Source organism: Triturus cristatus, chromosome 4_2 (assembly GCF_964204655.1).
Source record: "Triturus cristatus chromosome 4_2, aTriCri1.1, whole genome shotgun sequence".
Classification (NCBI taxonomy): Eukaryota; Metazoa; Chordata; class Amphibia; order Caudata; family Salamandridae; genus Triturus; species Triturus cristatus.
Window position 1 is genome coordinate 917,976,977 of NC_140586.1, and position 24,808 is coordinate 918,001,784.

The window sequence follows — 24,808 nt, forward strand, 5'->3', positions numbered from 1 at the left end:
GCCTTGAATGCCACCTGGATTGTCAAGGCTTTGGCTTCTACCTCGTCTCTATGTTTGGAGAATGAGCCCCTTCTATCCATGTGGACCCCCAGATACTTATATGAAACGGCCCTATCAATGCTTTTACCGTTGTATTGCCCACCACCACCTTGGTATTTCCTTAGCCCAAAGGTAATTGCCCTTGTCTTTGTTAAATTCATTTCCAGTTCGTTTTCGGTTGTGTAACGAGACAGCTGATCGAGTAGTCTCTGCAAGCCGACCCTGGTGTGGCTGAGCAAGACAAGGTCATCCACGTACAGTAAATTGTTAACTCTTACCCCGGCGATTTTTGGAGGATGAGAGTTGACTTCATCAAGTGACTGACAGATCGGAAATGAAGAGATTGAAAAGAAGGGGCGCCAGCACGCAGCCTTGTTTCACTCTGCGGGATGTTTTTATTTTCCTTGAGATATACGATCCGTCCCCAAGTTTTATGCAGATCCATGTGTTAGTGTGTAGCGCAATAATGGCTTGTAAGAGCACTGGTGGAATCCCCCATTTCCGCAGTTTGCACCATAGTCGGCTTCGGGGTACACGGTCAAAAGCGGCCTTAAAATCGACGAAACAACCATGCATTAACGTTCCTGTGGCTGCCGCTTTGTCCAACAGGAAAGATATTGCAAGCAGGTTTGTTATGGTACCTGATTTTTGCACAAATCCTGTCTGGTTAAAGGGCATAAGATGGTTTTTAGCAGCCCAAGACGCCAGATCTTGGAGGAACAGTTTGGCATACTATTTCGATTCCACGTCCAATAGAGTGATCATCCTGTAGTTTTTCGGGTCTGATCTCTTGCCACCTTTGTAAATTGGGTGTATAATGGCGCTATGCCAAGATTCCGGTAATACCTGGTTAGTCCAGCAGTAAGAAAAAAGAGGTGCCAGTTGATTGGCCCAGAATTCTGTGTCCTGTCTATACAGAGACTGGGGTAGACCGTTTGGCCCAGGAGCTCCATCTGAGCGACCCTCAGTTACAATTTGCGCTGTTTTTTCCATAAACATTTCTAATGTTGTTGGTGCCCATTGGGGCAGTTCTTCATGCTGAGGCGTCAATTTGGTATCAGTTGCCGATGGCATCCTTATGTTTGATTCGGCAGGTTTCTCGCGGGTCCCAGTGTTGGAAGGCGGACCCCGAGGAGTCGGCGAGACCACTCAGGGGGGGCCCCCACACTGTACGAAGTAGCCGAGCGCTGTAGAGAAGCCTCCTGGGAGATCCTTCTCCTATTATGTACTAGCACAGTAACACCACCACACCGGACTCAAGGAGGTTGTCTCAAGATGAGCAATTCTTTATCAGCACGATAAAAGGTTACGGGTTCAATATTACACAAAAAGGGGATCGAGGGATCCGCAAAAGTCTCAGTGTCTCTTTCAGGAGGGAAGGGGTAGCGGGACAGTCTTAGGCAGGAGCTTGGTACGAGGGTACCTGGGGCCCAGTTCTTATCCTCAAGCTGGAGGACCTCCGGGTCTCGGAGGGGCCGAGCCGCGACGGCGTCAGCAGGGCTCTGGCGTTCAGTTTGTGGAGAGCCGCGACCAGGTCAGCGGGGCTCTCAAGATGGTTGCTGCTCAGCTCGAGCCGCGTCGTCGTCAGCAGGGCTCCGAGGGAGGTTTCAGCGAGGTTGGGCCGCGACAGCGTCAGCAGGGCCCCGATGTTCCGGGGGGGGGCTTCAAGGTCTCAGCCTCGAGGCGTAGGTGACCTCGTGCGGCCCGAACGGGTAGCTCGTGGAGGCTAGGGCGGGGAACGGGCCCAATCCCCGGGAAGTCAGGACCACGCCACGAGGCCGGGTACAACAGGCGTCCCCCCCAGCCGAAGGCAGAGAGAGTCACCCATCTCCTTGGGGATTCTCCTCGTCAAGGCGGAAGAAGCGGGACAGGCCGTCCACGTTGGCGTGGTCATTGCCGGGTCGGTGTTCAACCGAAAAGTCCATCCCTTGCAGGGCAATGGACCACCGCAGCAGCTTGGGATTCTCGCCTCTCATTTGCATTAACCACCGCAAGGGCCGGTGGTCGGTCTGGACCCGAAAGTGGGTACCGAAGAGATAGGGCCGGAGCTTCTTAAGGGCCCACACTACGGCGAAGGCCTCGCGCTCGATGGTGCTCCATCGTTGCTCCCGGGGCAGCAGCCGTCGGCTGATGAAGGCCACCGGGCGGTCGAGTCCCTTCTCATCAACCTGAGACAGGACGGCCCCGATCCCATATTCGGAGGCGTCTGTCTGCACGATGAACTCCTTACTGTAGTCAGGGGCCTGGAGTACAGGGGCAGTGCACATCGCTGCCTTGAGAGTTTCGAAAGCTGACTGGCAGCGAGGAGTCCAGTGCACCTTCTTGGGTTGTTTCTTCGAGGTGAGCTCTGTGAGAGGCCCAACAATGCTCCCATAGTCCCGGATGAACCTCCGGTAGTATCCAGTGAGGCCCAGGAAGGCCCGCACAGCGGTCTGGGTAGTGGGGGGTTCCCATGCCTGGATGGCATCGACTTTTGGCTGGAGAGGGGCCACCTGACCGCTTCCCACTTAATGGCCCAGGTAGGTCACTGATCCTTGGCCGATCTTTCATTTGCTGGCCTTGATCGTGAGCCCGGCCCGTTGGAGGGCGGCCAGGACGGCTTTGAGGTGAATGAGGTGCTCAGCCCAGTGGTTGCTGTACACGGCAATGTCATCCAAGTAGGCCGCGCTGAAGGCCTCGAGCCCGGCCAAAACCTTGTTTACAAGTCTCTGAAAAGTGGCCGGGGCGTTCTTCATGCCGAAGGGCCTCACCCGAAAGTGGTAATGCCCATCAGGGGTAGAAAAGGCGGATCTTTCTCGGGCGCCGGGGGTGAGCTGGATCTGCCAGTACCCGGCGGTGAGGTCCAGCGTGCTCAGGTAGCGGGCGGCCCCCAAGCGGTCGATGAGTTCGTCAGCCCGGGGTATAGGGTGGGCGTCCGTCTTGGTCACAGTATTCAGGGCTCGGTAGTCTACACAGAATCGTAACTCCGGGGGGTGGCCGGGGGCTGCGGCCTTTGGTACCAGGACGACAGGGCTGGCCCACGGGCTGTCGGAGGGCTCGATGACCCCCAGGGCCAGCATCTTCGCTACTTCGGCCTGGATGCATGCCCGCACTCGGTCGGGTAACCTGTAGGCTCGGTGTCGCACGGTGGGTCTCTCCCCGGTGTCGACGTCGTGGATGCACCAGTGGGTCACCCCCGGGGTGAGGGAGAAGAGGGCTGCGTAGTCCTGCAGCAGTTGTTGACAGTCGTTACGCTGTTCCGGGGTCAGGGAAGAGGCGAGTTGGACACCTTTGATGGATCCGTCGTGGACGTTGGACTGCAAGAGGTCGGGTAGGGGCTCGGAGTCGTCCTCGCCCCCCTCGTCGGTCGCCAGCAGCAGGCTCAGTTCGGTCCAGGCAAAGTGGGGTTTGAGCCTGTTAGCATGTAGAACCCGGAGGGGGTCCTGGGGGGACTCCAGGTCGACTAGGTAGGTGACGGGGCTTTTCTTCTCCACCACCTTGAAGGGCCCGGTTCACTTGTCCTGGAGGGCGCAGGGCTCAACCGGGGCCATGACCCAGACTCTCTGGCCTGGCTCGAACTCGATGGTAGAGGAGTTCCGATCGTACCACCGCTTCATGTCCTCCTGGCTGGCCTCGAGGTTGGCTTCGGCCATGGCTCGGAACTTGCGGGTCTGGTTTCGTAGGGTCAGGAGGTATCGGTAGACGTCAGGAGGGGCGCCTGGGAGCTTCGTCTCCCAGCCCTCCTTGACCAGGCTGGGGGGTCCGCGGACCGGATGCCCATATAACAGTTCAAACGGGCTGAACCCCAGGGACTTCTGCGGGACCTCCCGATAGGCGAACAGGAGGCATGGTAGTAGGACATCCCATCTCCGCCGGAGGGGCTCTTCCAAGCCCTGAATCATTCCCTTCAGGGTTCTGTTAAAGCGCTCGACCAGCCCGTTCCCCTGAGGGTGATAGGGGGTTGTGAATTTGTGCGTGACCCCGCACTGCTGCCACAGGGACCGCATGTACTTGGAGATGAAGTTCGTGCCCCTGTCGCTCACCACTTCGCAGGGAGATCCCACTCGGGAGAAGATCCCCATCAAGGCCCGGCCTACCACGGGGGCCGTTACAGTTCTTAGCGGGACCGCCTCCAGGTACCGGGTGGCGTGGTCCACGAGGACCAGGATGAAGCGGTGGCCCAGGGCGGTCTGGGGGTCCAGGGGCCCCACGATGTCGATTCCGACCCTTTCGAACGGGGTGCTGACGGCTGGAAAGGGCTGGAGGGGGGCCTTGACCCGACCCCCCGTCTTCCCGCTGGCTTGGCAGGTCTGGCAGGACCGGCAGTGGTTGTCCACGTCTCTCCGCATCCGGGGCCAGTAGAAGTGGGTCACCAGGCGGCTGTAAGTTTTGTCTTGCCCTAAGTGTCCGGCGAGGGGCACGTCATGTGCCAGGTTGAGAAGTAACTCCCGGAAGCGGAGGGGGACCACCAACACGCGGCTGGCCCCGAGTTCTCCCACTTTTTGCTCACTGTACAACAGGCCCTCGGCCCAGTAGACCCAGTGGGTGCCGGTCTGGTCCCCGTTGGCTTGTGCGGACGCTTGTTGTCGGACCCCTTCGAGAGAGGGACAGGACTGCTGTTCTTGCTGGAACTGCTCACGGGTGGGGCCCCCTTCGTGGCGCCATTGTGCAAGTTCTGGTAGGGCGCCAAGGGAAGCAATCTCCTCGGGGGAGGATTCAATAGGTCCAGTGACGGTGTCCGCCTCCCCCTCGCTGCAGGCGGGGGGTGGTGCGAGCCCCTCGGGCTGGGCGGCACCGGGGGCCGAGGACGAGCGGGGGGCCCGGGCGGTCATGGACCGGGTGATGGCGCAGGCCCATTCGGATAGTCCCAGCATTCGGAGGTGCTCTCGTCGCTCCACTTGGGCCCAGGGGGAACTCTCCAGGTCGTTCCCCAGGAGGCAGTCTACTGGTGCGTCGTCGCGGACAGTCACCTTTAGCAGGCCTGTCACCCCTCCCCACTCGAAGGGGACCAGGGCCATCTGGCACAGGCTTTCGCTGTTGTCGGCCGTCCGGACGGGGCACAGCACATTGGGTAGGATCTGTTCGGGGGTCACCAGGTGGCAGCGGACAGCGGTGACGCTGGCGCCGGTGTCACGAAGGGCTTCGGCCCGTTGTCCATTGACAGTGACCTGCTGCCTGTACTTCTGGGTGTTGCTTGGGATGGGGGTGCGGGGCACCATTTCTCGGCTGCCCAGGCAGACCAGGGACATGGCTGCCGGCTCCCATTCGGTGGTTCCTCAGTCGAGGGTTTCTTCTTCTTCTTCTCCTTCCCCCAGGGCGGCGGCCGCCAGCTGTCGGGGCGGGGGCCCGCCGGCCCCGCTTCTTCGGTTCAGGGGGCAGACCGGGTCGCTGGCATAGTGTCCGGTTTGTTGGCAGCCGTAGCATGTTACTGGGGGCCGTGGTCCGGTTCTGGCCGGGGTCGCCCCCCTTCGGGCTAGGCTCGGGGAGAGGGGTTGCTGCGGTGGCCCTCGAGGTGGGCTCCTGGGGGCCCCGGCGGGGGGGTCCCGGTTCCTGTTCGGCCCTCCCCCTCCACCGCGTTGGCGGGGGGGTCCGGTGGGGTTCCTCTGGTACTCCCCCATCGAGTTCCGGGGGACTCGGGTGTTGACCCATCGATCGGCCTCGACGGCGAGTTTTCGTGGGTCGGTCATCTTGCTGTCGAGGAGGTGTTGCCTTAGCTCCACGAAGCAGTTGTTGGAGAGATGTTCCCAAACAATGAGGTCGACCAGCTGCCCGTAGGTGGTGACTTTGCTACCCTTGATCCATCCTTCTAGGGCCCGGCTGAAAAAGTCCACATATTCCACCCAGGTAGTACCCGGGATCTTTTTGCAGTCTCTGAACCGCTGGCGGTACATTTCCGCGGTTAGCCCGTAGCGGGTGAGCAGGGCCTCCTTCATGTGGTCGTAGGAGGTCATCACCTCCTCCGGCAGCTGGAGCAGTGTGTCTCGACCTTCACTCAGGAACCGACCCCACAGGCCGGCGCCCCAGTCCTTTCGGGGCACCCGATGAGAGGTCATGGCCACCTCGTATGCCTTGAACCATTGTTGGATGTCGTCATTCTTATAGTACTCCTTGACGACATCTTTCGGGATATGTACCTTGGCCTCGGCAGGCGGTAGGGTGTCTCTATTGCTGGGGGTGTCGGTCCCCCGTTCTTTGCCTTGATTTCGAGCTCTTTGAGACTTTGCTCGTGCTCAAGGGTCAGTCTTTTTTCCTCCAACTCTCGGTGCCGTCTCTTCTCTTCTATCTCCTCTTGTAGCCGTAGCTACTCTAGGGCCAGTTTTTTTTCCGCCAGCTGGAGTTCGCCGTCCAGCCGCAGTCGAGCGAGCTCTAGTTCGTGGTTCCGGACCTTCTCCCGCTCTCGTATCTCCTCTTCGGAGAGGCCGGTTTCTAGGCTCTTTCTTCCTCCGGTTGCCGGAGTCAGTGCGGTTGATGTGGCCTCAGTCAGGGGCAGGGGACCTTCTTCCTGGGAGTGGCCTGCCTCGGCCTCAGAGCCAGGTCCTCAGGGCTTTCTGCATCTCCTCTTTGGTACCTAGGCCGGTGGTTGCAATGCCTTTGTCCTTGCAGAACTGTTTCAATTCCTTGTGCGTATATTCCTCCAACCGTTCGGGCTGGAACTCCGTGGTCGCGTTATTTTCTTGGTTGCTCATGACTTCTGTTTGTCTGGATGGGTAGCTAGTAGGTTACTGGCTGGTACGTACTGCGTTCGGCTCGGATCCCGTCGCTGGCCACCAAATGTTGGAAGGCGGACCCCGAGGAGTCGGCGAGACCACTCAGGGGGGGCCCCCACACTGTACGAAGTAGCCGAGGGCTGTAGAGAAGCCTCCTGGGAGATCCTTCTCCTATTATGTACTAGCACAGTAACACCACCACACCGGACTCAAGGAGGTTGTCTCAAGATGAGCAATTCTTTATCAGCACGATAAAAGGTTACGGGTTCAATATTACACAAAAAGGGGATCGAGGGATCCGCAAAAGTCTCAGTGTCTCTTTCAGGAGGGAAGGGGTAGCGGGACAGTCTTAGGCAGGAGCTTGGTACGAGGGTACCTGGGGCCCAGTTCTTATCCTCAAGCTGGAGGACCTCCGGGTCTCGGAGGGGCCGAGCCGCGACGGCGTCAGCAGGGCTCTGGCGTTCAGTTTGTGGAGAGCCGCGACCAGGTCAGCGGGGCTCTCAAGATGGTTGCTGCTCAGCTCGAGCCGCGTCGTCGTCAGCAGGGCTCCGAGGGAGGTTTCAGCGAGGTTGGGCCGCGACAGCGTCAGCAGGGCCCCGATGTTCCGGGGGGGGGCTTCAAGGTCTCAGCAAGAAGGAGCCGCGACGCAGTCTGCAGGGCTCGTGGTGGTTTCAAGCAAGAGTTCTTCTCCGTAGGGTCGGCCGCGATTCAATCAGCAGGGCTCTCGACTCCGGGATACAACTGCCGGTCTGTGGCGGGGTCGCCCCAGATATAGGTCTGGAGCCCTTTGATGTCCGGACCCTTGCTCCCGGGGGGGCGGAGAGGCCGGGTTGAGAGCGGCCAGACGCCCAGCAGGAGAGGCGCCCGGCCCAGGAGAGATGGAGGCCGATCGCACCTCGGTGTGTGGGGACGGTTGGGGGTCCCATCGATACCGCCCTCCGCCAGGGCGATGAGGTGTTCACGTGACACCCCCTGGCCAGTTCTTGGTGCCTCGATGTCTGGGCCTTGCTGGGGCCGAGGCCGGGTTGAGCGGAGTCATGAGGGCTGGTGTGCAGGGTCACGTGGCAGGTGACAAAATGGCGGAGCCTCGAGGCGTAGGTGACCTCGTGCGGCCCGAACGGGTAGCTCGTGGAGGCTAGGGCGGGGAACGGGCCCAATCCCCGGGAAGTCAGGACCACGCCACGAGGCCGGGTCCAACACCCAGCATATGTTGTACCTAGTAGTTGGCATAAATTGAGTTGTGGAGGCGTAAGTGGAGGTTTGGCCAATGGACCATCTTCCATTTCCGGTTCTTCAAAATGGGTTATTAGATGGGATGCCCATTCGGCTTCAGAGATGTTAGCGCTGCTTTGTCCTCCTGGTTTATGTGTTTTGGAGTTAACAAGTGACCAGAAAGATTTTGGGTTGTGATTTTTACTTGTGTGTATCAGTTTTAACCAAAACTGCTCGGAGCGCTTGTTTTTCTCAAGGAATATTGCTTGTTGAAGTGCTTTTTGGGCTTGCTTATATATATTGAATGTGCGATCTTCCCCCGGGTGCCTACGTACTTGTCTTAGCGCACTATTACGTATTGATTTTAATTTCTTACTTTCAGCTGTTATTATTGTTAATTTACCTTTTTTGGTTTTTTGTATGGTGCATGGGAAGTTTTTAAGCAATTCCTGGGAGAAGAGTTCCTATGTTATGGTTGGCGGGAATACATCGAAGCTCCGTGAATCTTGCAGAGCTCTTCATTTGGTCATTACTGCTGGTATAATTGGATCTGACCATTTCAACCTTTTAAGGTTTTCAGTGTGATTTCCTCCTGAAGTCTGGCTTGTCACGGCATGACGTGCTATGTGAAATGAGATGGTAATTACTTGGGGACGATGATCGCTGTCTCCTCGTGCAGCTATGGTATAATTCTCGATCAAAGGGAGAATTCCCTTGTTGCAGATGGTATAGTCTAGAAAGGAGAGAGTATGACCTTTAGATCTTGTCCAGTTTGGTGGATTATCCTTAGGGAAGCGGCCGTTCAAAATTGTGTAGCCCAGAGCACTGAGTTGTAGCACCATATATTCACCGAGTTTGCTATGTTTGTTACCGGTGGGTTTTGAATATCTGGCCACGGTGCGTCATATTCTTCAGGGAGTTCTTGAAAGAGATTTTTATTATAGTCGCCAGAGACTAAGCAGGCTGTTCTTCTGTGGTTACTTTGTATTTTACACAAGATCTCAATTAGGTGATTGAACTTGGATTTTTTCTCCCTGTTGCTTGGTGAAATATAAACGTTGATCAGAATCAGTTGTTCAGTCTGTTTGGGATTATCAATCCTTATGCCGGTGATCCAGTCTTTCTCGAATGTCAATTGAGCTATGTTAACATTTAACTTGACTGAGATATAAATTGTGAGACCACCGCTGGGTCCAGACTTGTGCAGTCTCTGAGCGGGGGTTCTATATTCCAGGTATCCTTCTATCGGAAGGCTAACCAGTGACCATGTTTCCTGCAATAATATAACCTTGTGGTGTTTTAAAAACGTTATCACATCTGGAGATTGAAGTTTCGGGGTCAGACCGTTGATATTCCATGAGCATACTGAGAGACCGGGTTGAATACCAGTTCAATTATAGTTTCCCCGTCCAGGGCCGCTGACAGCCAAGCCCAGTCAATCGCCGTGGTTTTGGGCTCCTCTGTTTCAGGGTGGGTGGCCCTTCCAGTGGATCAGCCTTTAGCTGATCTTAGTATTGAGAGGGGTGGCAGTCCTTGTTTATCTAATGAGGCCGGTGATTTTGCAAGAAGCGATGGGTACTGTGGTTCAGTTTGGGGAACTATTTTAATGCCCCATTTGTTGACTAGGTCAGACCTTGATAATACCTGCTCCTTAATTGCTGCAGTTGAAAACTTGATTAACGTTGGTTCAGTAAGTTGATTACATCTGATGGGTTTAAATTCAAATGAAATTATATTGTTGGATTCAATATGGCGCAGTTCAGAGGTAGATTAAAAATGTTTCAGGATGTTCCCTCTGTTCAAGATGCCGTGTGGTCCTTGAGTGAGGTATTCAGGGATAAATAACAATTTTGCCATTCATTTTCGGGCTGGCACTTCTATCAACCTCTAAAATTGATGGCAGATCTGCTAAAAAAATGGCAAATAGTAAGGGAGCCAGCACGCAGCCCTGTCTAAGGCCATTCTCAATTGCTATTTTCGAAGTTAGGGACCCCACCGTGTCCTTGATGATCTGCGCCCAGTTCCCTATATGTAGCTCTTGAATTACGGCCAGCAGACTTTTCGGGATGTTATATTTTTCCAGAGTCTCCCATAGGCATCTACGGTCCACTAGGTCAAACGCTGCCGGGAAGTCCACAAAGCAGCAATATAACTTCCGTGCCACTGCCCATAGGGCGAAGCAGTGGTCGATAGTCGAGTGGCCTTCCTTGAAGCCACCCTGTTCTACCGTCACAATCGACTGCTGCACCCAGTCCTTCAGTCTGCCTAGTATTATTTTTGTGAAGACTTTCTCCCCTTTGTCTAGCAGATTAATTAATCTGTAATTTGTCGGGGCTTTCATGTCACCCTTCTTATGGACAGGTCTAATCACTGTACACTTCCAGTTCTTTGGGATTCTTCCTAAATCTAAAATTGCTAAGAACATATGTGACAGAAATTCAGCAAACCAATGTACCTGGGACTTTATTAAGATTTCAGGGAGGTTACAAGGGCCAGCTGGCCTGGTTAGCTGTAGCTTATTTATAGTGTTCTTCACATTCTCTACTGTCAAGTCTATTTTTCTTCAACTATCCCGCCCCAGTGTAGTGTTTCTTCTACTTCCGGTGCACCACGTGTCCCATACAGTTCCTTCAAATAGTCCTCCCATGTGCTTCTTCTACTACACAATTCATAGCCCCAACTGGTTGTCCTGATGCTGCCTGTACTAGCTTCCAAAACTTTCATATGTTTTTTGCTTTGTTGTTTTCCAACAGATTTGCCCAGCATTTCTCTTTATGAATTATTTTCTGACTTCTCACTAACATTTTATATTCACTTCTCAGTTTTTTGAGATTTATAAACCTGACCAGATCATATTTGGCTCTGAGAAGATCATATTTGGCTCTGAGAATTCGTGCTTCTCGCCTTATCTCCCTTTTCTTCTTTAGACATTCTTCAGAGAACCTCTTGACAAGCCTTACCGGATTTATTTGTTGGTTCTTTGCTCTTGTGTTCTTATTTTTAAGTTTGACTCTAAGGCACTGCAAAACCTGTTCGATTTTTCCTCAAACCATTCCAGATTCTGCCCACTGGCACTTCCCAAATCTAACTCCTGTTGTAATTTTGCCAGTTTTGCAATATATTCATCAGTTAGTCTCGTTGTCACCCGCCTTGGAAACTCTACTTGTTGTGGGAGTACTGTATCTCGTGCTCTCGGAGTCTCTCTTGAGATCTCAAACTGCAGGGGATTATGGTCACTACCTTCCCTTTGACATACTCGAAACTCCTTGATTAATGCAAAGTTGCAGGCGTGGGTAAAAACATAGTCAGGATTGTGAGTCTATTTTAAAGGTTTTCTTAGCCGGGCAATCTGTATCCATCCTACCATTCAGGCAGAATAAACCTTTTGATCCCAAATACTTTCCTAAGTTTATATCTTGTCTTGATGGGATGCTATCTGAGCAAACAGCCACCATTATATCATAAGCTTTCAATGCATCCTTGAACCAGGGATCTATCTTATTTGGGTTCAATTTATGGTTGAAATCTTCCAGTATTAGGAACCTGTCGGTGCTATATTTTTCACATAAGGTATCAATGTCTTCTTTAAGAAAAAAACATCTCAACCCCATATTCCTCTTGGCCCTCCCATTGCATATAGACATTTATGAGAACCAAATGTTCACACTTTTTGTCTGAGACAAACAAAGATAACCTACAGGCAAGCAACCATTTACATTTAACTCTTTGGGTCATCACATCCTTCACAATTTTAGTTGATATTTGGGTCATAATCCCTCCAGCTAGGCGCCCAAACCTTTTTTTCTTTGCGGGTCAGTGAAGTTGAGCAAAGCCATCAATTGTTGGGGTTTTGTTGTATAGCCACGTTTCTTGTAAACAAATGATCTCAGCACTTAGAGCTAACTCATATACAATATCTTGTTTTGGAGGGCCTCCAAGACCATTTATGTTCCAAGATATGACCTCCAGGCTATGCGACGACCCTTTATCCTACTCAGTTTCACTTAAACCGTCTTCTTCCCCATTAAACCACTGGGAGGGGCCTGCGGGACTGCTTCTTTGGCTCCAATTCCCCCATAATTTGCTGATGTCTGTATTATTAACTACTATGTTAACATTTCCATTATCACACCCCTCTTCTTCTAGCAGCCTCACCTGTCTTTTGCCTAAACCTGCATGACAATTTAGGAACTCTCCTCCTTGTTGGCTACTCTCCTCTAGTTCTCTATCTGGGATTATCCTTATCTCTTCCTTCAGTACTTTTTGCTCTCCTTTCCCAATTGCCTCCTTTAACAGGTCTGAGTATACTAAAACCTTAGTAATTTCCTTCCTTTTACGGTTACATCTAAACCCCACTTGGCGCTTATCTTGAGTTCCAATTCCTCACAAGCTGGGGCATTTTGCGAATGAGTATAGGAACTGGGGTCTATATAGGGGTATCATTTTCCTTATTCCCCCCCCCTTCTCTGCTTGTACTGGTTCAAAGTGTATCCACTTATTTCCTACTACCTCCGTTTCTACCTTATGGGGGTTCATCCTTCCTTGCCAATCGTTCTTCCTCATGCTTGCCTTAGCTGTACCCCTCTCTACTCCTGGAGTTAGATTCTCTTCCGAGATTTACACCAGGAGTTATTGGTTTCAGGCTCTCCCTCCTGGATTTCGGGGGTAATTCTAAGTGTGCCTTCCTTACTTCTACTACAGCGTTCTTCTTACTTCCTTTTTTTCAGTCTTCTTTCCAACTTCCCTAGGGTAATTTGATGGTCTCTTCTCTTGGGAAACACTTTCTAAAAACCTCTTATCTTCCTTCCCTCTTTTTTGTACCTTTACCTCTCTCTGCTTTTGTACCTTCCTTCCTATTCTTATCCACCTTGTATAGTTAGTGAACCTATACCTAGAGTATTCGCCCCGTCTCTTTATCATCATTTGGCATCTTGAGATGTATACCTTCGATATGTCTTCTGGTCATACTGTGTCACCAACAGGTTCCGGGGCTGTGGATCGGGGACCAGTCTTATTAAAGTTGGCATTTGGCTCCTGATACCTTGAAGCTCCCACACAATCTTATGTAATTGCGTTTCTTGGGTTTTTAGAATATCATTATTTAACATTGTGACTTTTAATAACCCTTGTAAGGTTTTTTGCAACATCAACATTATGTCCAACATTGAAGCTGATGGGGTTGCTGAAATATCTAGGTCTAATGTTGTATTTTGCACGGTCCCTTCTGTCAGTTCAATTCTCGGATTGTCAGGCTGCTCTATGCTCTTCTTCAAATTTGTCCTTAAGGCTGTTACTGAAACATCATCCCGGTCAGTCCCTGATCCGTCGCTGTTGTTCTCCATCGGATCTTTCGCCATTACTTTGTGATCCTGCAGCGAGAAGATTCATGGGGATGAGGACAGACGGGGTTCTGTAATAAGTTCATTATGACTTGAGAATGATTGATTAATCAGACGCGATGAATCTGATGTTTAGGCGCAATATTCCATTGAGTCGTTCGCTTTCTGCTGATCTGCCACTACCTCCAGGGACTTCAGTGGTTAATGTATCATTTTAAAGTGTTTATTCACAAAGTCCTTTATTGACTTAGATGCTACCGTGCCCCCCTTTGATCCCTGGCCTGCTCCATTTACAACTTCCTTTGTTGCTTCACTCACTGGTGCCCTTTTTAGGTCTCGGCTCGAAGGCTGCGCTTGCGCAGTCTCGCTCCGAGATTTAATGACTGGAGAAGAGGGGCTTGAACCCGCCCCTCTTCTCCCCTCTTCTTCATTGGCTGGCCTCTTGAATGCTGGCCAGCCATTGGAGAAGAGGTCCGTCTCTCCGAACAGGCCCCGTCCTTTTCGGATTCGGGGGCGTGTTTTTTGCTACTTTTCTAATTATCTCCTCCAGCCAATGGCAAGAGGAGAGAAAAGAAAAACACGCCCCCGAATCGGAAAACGCTGCTGCGTTTCTCCAAGGCATTTCTGCTTTGCCTCGGAGAAAGGCGGCGGCGCTATCATGCCGCTTTCCCGCCCCCTCAGACCGCTGTAAGGCACGGTTACCACAAAGAAGAAACACAACCTCAGAATTCCAGGTGCAAGGTGGACCCAACAGCTCATGCATCTGTTTTGAGATGAAGAAATACTTCCTGGCCAATAACCTGTGCCCAAAACCTGTGAAAAGCAATAAGTGTGTGTCAAACCCGTGGTCCCTCTGTAGGGGCGCAGCGGCTCGCGCCGGATCTGAGTTTAAATCTGGGGATTTCCGACAGCTTGCCACGCTGCAACAGACAGGTGCGATCACTTGCCCTCCAGATGTGGAGATGTTCGCGTACATGCTCTGTAATCCAATAATGTCTGGCTCTCGTCGAAAGGAAATTTGCTGCTCTGTGGCCAACCAATCAGTCCCCGTCTCCCGTCGGCAATAAATAAGGCATCTCCAACAGCCTGGCCTCTCCTCAACTTGTGAAAACAGTTTAGCGCAAAACAAAACAACGACACCAACAACTACACAATACAGCCCCAGGAGGATTAATCGATTGAAAGTAAGTAGAAATTGCAGCTGAAGTTAGTTGTTGTTCTGGAGTATAGAGATTTTTGTAGAATGAAACAAATTTGTTCAAAATATCGCTATCTTTAAATAGAGAGTCACCTGCATTGTTTCGTACAGATTCTATTTTAGTCTGTTCACAACGTATCTTTAAATAGTTGGCAAGTAATTCCCCCATTTTATTCTGGCCTCCATAGTAACGGGCACTACTTTTTAAGAGATAAGAGGAAGCAGCTTCAGTAGATAATTTATTAAAAGTGAATTTTGCCTCAATAAGATTTTTTTAACGAAGATTCAGAATTCGAGTGGTAATAGGAGTATTCAAGTCGTTTGAGTTTGGCTAGTAACTGAGTATTTTTAGCCTCAAAAAGTCTTTTTTTCTGTGAAACAAAGTTTATGATAAAACCCCTGGCCGCAGCTTTAAAAGAATCCCAGATCATTACTGGAGAAGAATCTGGGGTAGAATTAAATGAAAAGAATTCAGAAGCAAAGGAGGTGAACTGGCTTGTAAAATTAGGATCAGCTAATAATGTATTATTGAAGCACCATCTGTCTGCATGGGGGAAAAAGGTATCAGTTCAAAATTGACAAAAACTGGAGCATGGTCTGATATTAGAATAGAACCAATCTCGGCGTGAGAGACTTGCTGAGATAAAGGTTTACTGAGGAAGAGATAGTCTATTCGAGATTGTGAATGGTGAGGGGGGGAGTAGAAGCTATATTAACGGATATCTGGATTACAAAGCCTCCAGATATCAACTAAAGATTTACGACGTATGGTGGATGTAAATTGTGAGTGCATCCTGGTGTTGGAAAGTTTAACAGAAGAATGTCTATCTAATATAGGGTCAAGAGCCTGATTACAATCATCTCCAAAAATAACATAGTCATCCTCCAACACAAGAAGTTTATCAGATACATGAATCCAAAATGCATTATCAATATTAACAGGAGCATAAACATTAAAGAGCACTAAAGGTATTTGATCTATAAGTAATTTAACAATTACCCAGTGACCTTCTAGATCATTTTCCTGATGAACAACTGAAATCTGATATTTCTTATGGCATAGAATGGAGACTCCATTCTTTTTCCCTAGAGCTGGGGAAGAAAAAACATTTCCCACCCAGCCTCTTTTTAGTTTAGCCGCTTCAGAGTCCGATAAATGGGTCTCTTGAATTAAAGCGATATCAACATTTAGTCTAGCTAAATGGGTTAATACACGTTGTCTTTTTGTGGGATTTTTAACTCCTTTAACATTCCATGTTACAACTCTAAAAATAACCTGTTAAAATGAACATGAACAGTTATTATGTAAACAATTGAAGTATCATGCTTATTACTAAAAGAAAGAGATAGAATAGATGAAAAAAGATTACAAAAGAGAATTGAGATTAAAGAAAGAAAGTAGGCGTGCTTTAAGAAAAAAGTGCCAAGGATAGAGGAAAGGAAAAAGGAAAAGAGAAGAGAAAGGGACAGGGAGAATAAATGGTGAGAGAGAACAAAACACAGAACAAAAAGACAGTACAGAACAAACAGTTGATAATGAAGAACAATGTCAAAAAGACATACCACAAATAAACAATGAGAATGGGGTGGGTGGAGCCACATGAGGGGGGTAGCACAACGGACCGAGGACTCCATGAAGACGCGGCAGAGGGAGACAACCTCCAGGTACAAACGAAGAAGACATATTCAAGGGATCACAAAACTGCATCTGAAAGAATCCAACAGAAAGATAAATATGAATAACAGGTCTCACAACTTGACAGAAAACAACCGGGATGAGGATAAAACATGAACAACAGCAAGCGGTTAAGATCGAGGAGTGTCCATCGACTCATCTCTACAAGAATTCAGGAATTGTTGAAGAAGCGCCGGATCTTCATAGTTCGTCGTTTTGTTGTTATAGAGGCATGGGTGGAATAGGCCATAACGGGCATTCAGGGATCGGAGAGTAGGCCTCATCTCTAGAAACTTCTTTCGACGATCTGCAGTTATTTTGGCATAGTCCTGCACAAAGAAGAGATTTGAGCCATTCCATGTGATCTTTCCTCTCTGTTTGGCAGCCTGAATAACTTTAAGGAGATCCGTATACTCTAGAAAATACAAAATTACCCCTCTAGGTTTCATTGAGGAGGAAGATGGAACAGCTGTATGAGAAATTTGACCTAGGCGATGAGCTCGTTGAATATTCAAGGTTGAAGAGGTTGGAAGTCCAAGAAGCATGGGCAAAAATGATTGGAAAAAGGATATAGCATTAGGTCCTTCAAGACCTTCCGCAAGCCCGTAAATGCGTAGATTGCTACGTCTGTTGCGGTTTTCCAAATTCTCAACCTGTTGTTTAAGACTCTGTATTTCTTTGTGTGGGCATGGAACTTGATCTGTGACTACCTGAACTGAGGCAACTCTTCTCTCCAGCTCATCAACTTTTTGTTCAGTGAGTGACCAATTATCCTCCGAATTCTGAAGACGAGAATTCGTTTCTGCCATATATGGTTTGAGTGAGAGGATTTCTTCAAGTAGCAATTCCATAAAAATAGAGGAGGAGGAATTGGTGGGCGAAGGGGGATTCGTTTTCACTCTTTTACCCGGCGTAGGAGCAGATGTGGAAGGAACTTTGGAATTATTTTTTTCGCCTGGGCGTGAATTATGAGAGGACGTATTTTTCGTTGCGCTAGTTTCCATTGTTGCATCTTCCACATTACCTTGTAATACACTGAAAAGGTTAGTATCCTCCAATGACCCATTGTTTGTATTAATTTAATGAGGGGCACCTCGAGTGGAACGAGACATTGCCATTGAGGAAATTTGGGTGGAATTTGAGACAGAGAAACAAAGTCCAGAGTACAAAATGGCGGTCAGAAATACTGTTATTATTTAAAACCACAGGGTATACAAAGAGCAGTCCAAGGAGCAACAAAATAGTTGAAAGGATTTCAATGAGGGGAAAAACTGAAGAAAACGTGTATTTATTTCCCAGCAAAACATGCTTTTGTAATCCTTAAAAAAAATGCAATGAGGAATCTCAGTCAGCGGGTGCCACGGGGATTGGTCATAAATCAAAATGGCGTCCGCGATTCTCTCGTGAACCGCGTTAGGCAGGAATCAAGAAAAAGGCATAATAACGTTTACCCCGTGTGCTGCGAACGTCGCATTCCGGGCAGCAGGCGTTCCGATTACAAATGCTGCAGCTTTGGGAGTCAGGCGGCTGGAAATGAAACCTGGAGGGCTCCCGTGGCGCTACGCCGTTATGGAGCTCTCCAGAGCGGCGGTCATCTCCTCCGGTGCCTTAGCCACGCCCCCCGGTCTGACTAAATTTACCACAGTGACCCTACATTGGTTGTAACTTGCCAGTTAGGGAGCATAGTTAGACCTGTTGAATGCATGACCTTTCACGGTGGGCTGGTCACTGAACTTGTGGAATGTTATCCCTGTATTTAGGTGCCCTGCAGCTTTTTTCTGATTAACATGATAATATTGAAGTATTGTGAAGGCAAAATCACAACAGTTGTAAGCAAACAATCATATTACATTTGAAGTTCAGTTGAAAACTGATGGAAAAAATACATTTAAAAAGAAGTAAAAGGAAAGCCACTTTTTAGCATTGTCAATGCTTGTTTTTTGTCCTGTCATGGTCTTTGTAAAACTTTATTTTTGAGGGGCCACTGGTTCCTTCCCCATATAAAAAAAAATTGGCTAAAAGCAAAAAATGTATTTTGTCTTCAGAAGGCACACATTGTGATAGCAGTACCTGGTAGGGAAGGGAACTACTTTACTTTAGAGGCGAGGAATACGGTCACTCACAGCCACCAGCTCGAGATAAGCTGCTGATGGAACCTGAGGTGGCGAATAACTGGACCCTCCTTACCCACTCTAACCAGGCCCAGAATCTCTGCTCCCTTGAAATGCACCTCAATGACCACATTCCTCGAGACACTGGTGACTGACCGCAGAGACCCACCCAACGACAGCCTTATGTGCATCCACAAAGTGAGATTGGAGATCGGTTCCCACCTGTTATCCTCCATGGTTTGTGGAAGTGAATGTGTGAGAAGTGGAAGTCACCCCAGATAGGGATGTGGAATCCAACTGGTTAGACGCCTGCCAGGCCCTGCTCGCCAGAGTCGACCGGCACCAACCAGCCGTGTGTCCCCGCTTGGATCCAACGGCATCCTTTGACCGTGTAATCCAAAGTGTCACTTCTGTGAATGGGTGGGTGTTTCAAGGCTCTCTGAGTGTCCAGAAGCAGGTCTTGATCGCCTCCGCGGAGTCCAGCTTCAGAAGGTGACACACAAGGTTCTCCGTGTTCCTCCCTCTCTCTACAGGTGTTTACACATGTATGACCCAGGTTATCAAGGTATACAACCTCCCTGTCAGCTTGATGTTTGGAGCCTCCTTTGAAAATTCCACCTTTCCTCAGGGTCGTCCCACCCACTTCCAGGTCCTCTTTGCATGTTGGATGTCCTGCATCCCTTCGAGTTGCCCCTAGCTCCTCCGATTTCTACAACTTTCAAGTCACACGGTGCCTGTCAGTTTCCTTCACGGTGCCTGTGGGTTTCCTTCACGGTGCCTGTCGGTTTCCATCACACAGTCTTCAGTGAAGAGCCATATCACACAGTGGAACACAAGGTGCGCTGGAAACCCGTGCATGGAGGCTCTGCAGAGCTGATGCTCCAGACAGGTTTCAAAATTCCCTCAGGACAAAAGAGCCTCGGGCAATTCTCGGCACAAAGTGCCACCCCCACCCCTCCAAGGCCCCACCCCCAACTCTCACATGCTGGAGGTCTGCATCTCTCACATGCAGAGATCTGCTGTTGGTCCATATCACCATGTGGTTCTATCATTTCTCGGTGGATCTGCATCTGGGGAGAGCCCCTTTGGACCAGAGTGGGCCTACAAGCCACTGCAGGAGTCTGCCTTAGCCACTCAGGGAGTCTGCAACACTGTAACCTCACACACTGGTATGAGGGTTTTGGGACACGTGAGAACCCTGGAACCCTGCTGTTTTGTCCAGATCTGGCTTGGTGCCTCCAGTTTCTTCGGCTCCTCAACTGTGAGCCCTCAGTGAATGAATGAATGAATGAACGAATGGGGGATTTATTGAGCACACGACTTCTCCGATGAGTGTCCTGGTGATAGAGGAGCGAGTATACGAGAGAGCAGATCTTGGCTTTCATGTGGATACAAATCTAAACCTGCATCTCACACAAACTCTCTTGCTGAAGAAACTTACCCCCTAAGCAGACTTTGCAGAGGAACTCAGCCGCTGATCCCGGAAGCTGACTTTTAGACCACAGTCAAGTTGTTCATCCAAGGCTTGATTTGGAAACTCCCTATGGCAGATAAATTCCAAAATCAACTTAGCTTCTCTAAAAGCAACTCCTAGTGCTGCAGCTTCGCTGGTTTCAGACGCTTGAAAATCAGATCACGTCTCCCCATGTTCATCAATCTAAACCGGCTCCCTAAAGAAGCCAGAAGCCATTTGACGCTGGTCAAGTTTGTGCTAAATAAATAAATTCATAAAATGGTGGCAAAAAAGAGTCTGAGGAACCAGTACGTTTTTTTTTTCTGAGTTTTATATAGCGCGAACTTGACCCGAATTGGGTATCAGAGTGTTTTACATAGCTCCAGTTGCGTTACATGAGGACACATTCATTTTTGTTATGCACAAGGAGATTAAGTGATTTGCCCAGAATCACAGGATGCTCAGTGTTATTGCCGAGACTCGAACCCAGTTCCCCAGATTCGAGGACGACCGCCCTAGCTGTTAGGCCAACTCCTCTCCCCAAGGAGCCCGTGGCCTGCATGTGGCGATAAGGACGGCACGGACACATAGTTACGGTATATACAACTGGCCCCGGGCATGTGTGCCCGGACCCTTTTATGGGCAGGCGCCTCTTCACTCGTGACGCCTCTGCTGGATGGGTGTGAGGTGAGTGTGACAGTCAGCCCTTGGGAAGTGGCTGGTACACCAGTACCTTGGCAAACACTAGAACGTGTCCAGCAGGGCTCTACAAAACTGCCCTGTCTGCAGGATGCGCAGAATGGCTTAAGCTAGGGTTCTCCAAACTCAGTCCTCGAGGGAAGGATCCATGCCAGAGTTTTAAGATAACTACATTTATCTAAATGGGGATATGTTAAAGATCTGCCCTGGATCTTGGTTTCCAGGACCGACTGGAGAACCCTGACTAAAGCACTGGGGCACAGTTAGTAGGTGGATGGCAGCATCAATGTATACAGCGGTCCCGAGTACGGATGTATCACCGAAGCAGGTTCTACCAAGGCTTTGCTATGCTCTGTAGATCGCTGACCCTGATCCGGGTTGTAGGGGTGTCCTCAAGATAATATACAAATATAAAGTACCAGAAGGGAGACGCTGAAGAAGTAACGCTGGAATACTGCAGAAGAACTCCAAGTAATTTGTTGATGGTCCCTTAAATAAATCAAATGACTGAGTTTCTAGACGCTCCCTTAGACGCAGCCAGGCAGTAGGAAGGTAACTCATTAAGGGGCATATTTACAAGGCAGCGATAGAAAATTATCGCTGCTTTTGCGGCCGTTTTTGGCCGAAAAGCAGCGATAATTTTACCGCCTAATTAGCAGGGTCACGCTAACGCGTGAAACCTTGTATTAGCGCACCTATTCTTAACGCCCAGCTTTGCATCTCTAATGAGATGCAAAGTGGGCGTTCCTGCCCTGGCATGACAGGAGAAATGTCGCTAAGCGACATTTATCCTATCATCAAACCCCACGCTATGAACCATAGCGGCAGGAAAAGTAGCGATAACCCCTGTTTTCGCTACTTCCCTTACGCCTGCTTCAGGACTGACTTAGCCATGATATCCTATGGAAGGTGGATATCATGGCTAAGTTTGTGAGTCCCTATCAACAAGCTAACGGCACATTTCGTGAGATTATCGCTGGATTTCCAGCAATAATCTCACGTTAGGCAGTTAGCGCTAGGATTTTTATCGCTTTTGAGATAAGCGTTGCTAATAGCACGCTATCTTAGCGATGAAAATCCACGCTAGCCGGTGATAATTATCCTAGCACTAAGTGCGCTTAGCGATAATTATCGCCGGTTGTTGCTGATATGCCCCTAAGTCCTGAGCTATTAAGATTTCGAGCTCAAAACTTTTAGCCACTTTAGGCTTTTATAAACTGAAATGGTGGGTTGCAATATTGAAAAGAAGGAGCTACAAGGTAAAAAAAAAAATCCAGTTAATATGATGCATATTTCAAGGTTTGATCAGACTCGCAAATTAGAAAGTAAATCTGTTAAGAGCACGTGGGAAAGAATGATGGTTTGTGCCCTTTGCTTCAGATTCCGCAGCAATCCTGAAACAACAAAGGTCCATTGCTTGGGACGTGTGGTCGGGGAGTGACCCACATGTGTGAACTGAGCCTAAATACACAATAACGCTCTACATACCCAGTTCATCAAGTACAAAGCAACCAGGGGGTGAGGGGTAATCCGGAATCCTAGGACCGTCTGTAAAAATGCTTTCGAGGTTCATTAATGACCGAAACAAGGCCCAGAAGTGAGCTGCTGAGATAACTTATGGATCCTACTCTTTAGTGGGGGGAGGTAAAGAGCAGCCCCCCCTTCGAAAGATGACGTGTGCAGAGTCTATTGGAGGTTGCATAACGCAGCTGCAGGGTACTATGCAAGCCAAACGGGAAGTCCAATAAAAAGATGGCCATCCCATTGCTTAACTCATTTCAATTGAACGTCCTAAAGAACAAAGGGCCTTAATTGGCTTTGCGCCTCGAGGCGCTAGTTAGTTTGTTCATGTACCAAGATTCGTGTCACATTTGTATATGTGATAGAGATCAGAGTGTATATAATATCCCTACTTCCACGGATAGAGTAATCTCACAGTTACACGCACATACATTCTTCATACACTAGGGCCCATTTCACTAACATACGCTGAAATACTCTACCAGCAATAACCTGTGGAAGGAAAACTCCTAAACACTCTGCATCTATATCGAGGTCGATAAAATCTGGTTATTGAGACTGCCCTTAAACATAATCTAAACAATCTATACAATAATAATCAAAATATAATACTCAATGATTGACAAGAAATAATAACCAACACCATATTCAAAATTATATTGCTTTATCTAAAATTAGTCAAAGAAAATCAATCAGAATAAATCATTTTTCTCATAGTTACCTATTCTAGCTAAATGTCAGAACGGGTCAGGACAAATCTCTCGGTAAAGTCTCTCAAGACGAAGTCCTCTCAGCAACGATCCTCACCAACGCAGATTCGGAACGCGGCAAAAGGCAAATGGCAAGTGGCAAAAACCCTCTCTAGGCTAACAATTCTTATAGTGAATTAAACAAAGGAAAGACACATTTTGTATTGACTTTTTCCGTCGAACCTCTGAGCAAAGCGAGAAGGAAAGGATGTAGCATCGCTACATTTGAAAATCTCCGCTCAGGAAAAATCACAAAATAAACATAACGGAACAGGAACCAAAAAATACATTTGTATCTTGTAGTTTCCACATCTCCTCGGCAATGAGATCATAGTTCAGAGTCTTTCTTTAAAGCTCCTTTGTTTCCCAAAGCTGCCAAGGACATTTCATTTCATTTGGAGATCGCCCAAAACTGCTGCTGTCCTCACGGAAAGTTTTAACCAGGCAAAGCAAGGACTGTGGTCAGCTGACTTCAGGACCATATTCAGCAAGGCTCTCTCTCGTCACAGTTTTCTACTCGAGGCCAGGCTCTACATGTCGGCCATCTTTACTTAGGCCACAATAGGCCACAATAGACCATCTTAATTAAAAGAGACAAAAACAACGTTACCACAGCATAGTGATTGAACAGTGTTAACCCCACTAATACCCTTATGTGTATGTAATTATCTAGCTCTTGCAACATAGAAAAGCATTAATTCGAAAAGCGCTTTGTGCTTAAAAAATAAACAGCACACAGCAATCTTTAAACATGTAAACATGCCCATTATTATTAAACAGCACACTTATGTGTTCCCACGTGTAATTCTCTCTTGTTAAAACAAACGAGTTGATTAGTATAAACACTTACACAAGACAAATAATTAATAATTAATAATTAATAAATTAATATAACAAATAGACATGCCAGAGCTTCAAAACCCAGTTAATTTTCAAACTGAAAACTCTGCTCTAGCAATCCCCCCTTTGGTGATTTTATCACCAAATAAACCCAAAAAAAAAATTAGTGAAAATGTAGTGCCATTTTAGGAGAAATCGGAAATGTCTTTTCCTCCTTACACAACACTACACACCAGTCACTCTTTCATCATCCCTCTTTGTTTCTAAATAAACACTCTCCCTCAATTCTTCTAATTCAATTTCTTGTGGTTCTCTTTTCAACCTTTTGTTTTTCTTCTCTTTATTTAATTTCTTCTTCCCTCTCCTGTTTTTACAACACACACACACTAATCTCAGTATCAATAAAGCAACAATTATACAAGTTAAAGGAAACAATATTCTACCTATAATAGTACTACCTATTTTTGCAATAAAATCTTTAACAGCTATCACCTTATTAGCTATTTTAGTCCATAAACTCTCAGCTTCAAGTGGTACTAATTCTTCATGCAAATCAGTAATATTTTTGATATAGACCTTCAGGTCTTTGCTTTCGTCTGGAATGTAAGTGCAACAATGTTGAACTTTCAGCATTCCACAAACTCCACCCTCCTTGGCCAATAGAATATCAAGGGCAAGTCGATTTTGCATTGACATGGCACGCACGGCACTTAATTCCGTATTCACTAAAAGAAACCCTCCAGCGGTATTTGTCGATAAGCGATCCACCACTGTTGACAGTTTCCGAATTCCATAAGCATTTAAAGAAATTCCCACTGCTGGAATTAAAACCCCAAAAATATCACCCACTATTTCAGACCAGGTTTCTCTCTTGAAACGCATTAGTAAATTAATATGTTCTACATCTCTTATTTTATCTATATGAAAAATTTTGGGAAAAACCAGGCCCACATAACATGTGCCATACCAATGGTCAGGCAACTTGTAATAAGCCTTGTTCCCACAAACATAGTACACTCCTGGGAAAACTGTATCTTCTCCACCTCTGAAACCCCAACCTGTTGCAATGAAGTATGTATCATGGCACTCACTAGTCCCAACAAAATATGTATCATATTGGGATTTCCTCCTTGTAATGCATAGCTTACCCTTCTGTGATGCATCTAGAGCTAAAGTTGGACTAGCCCCATTTCTCAATTCTTTTCCCATCTCAATGTCCCAAATTGTCTCACTTACTTTATGTTTCCCTGCTTTTTCATGCATGTTCAATCTCCGTTCCTCTACCA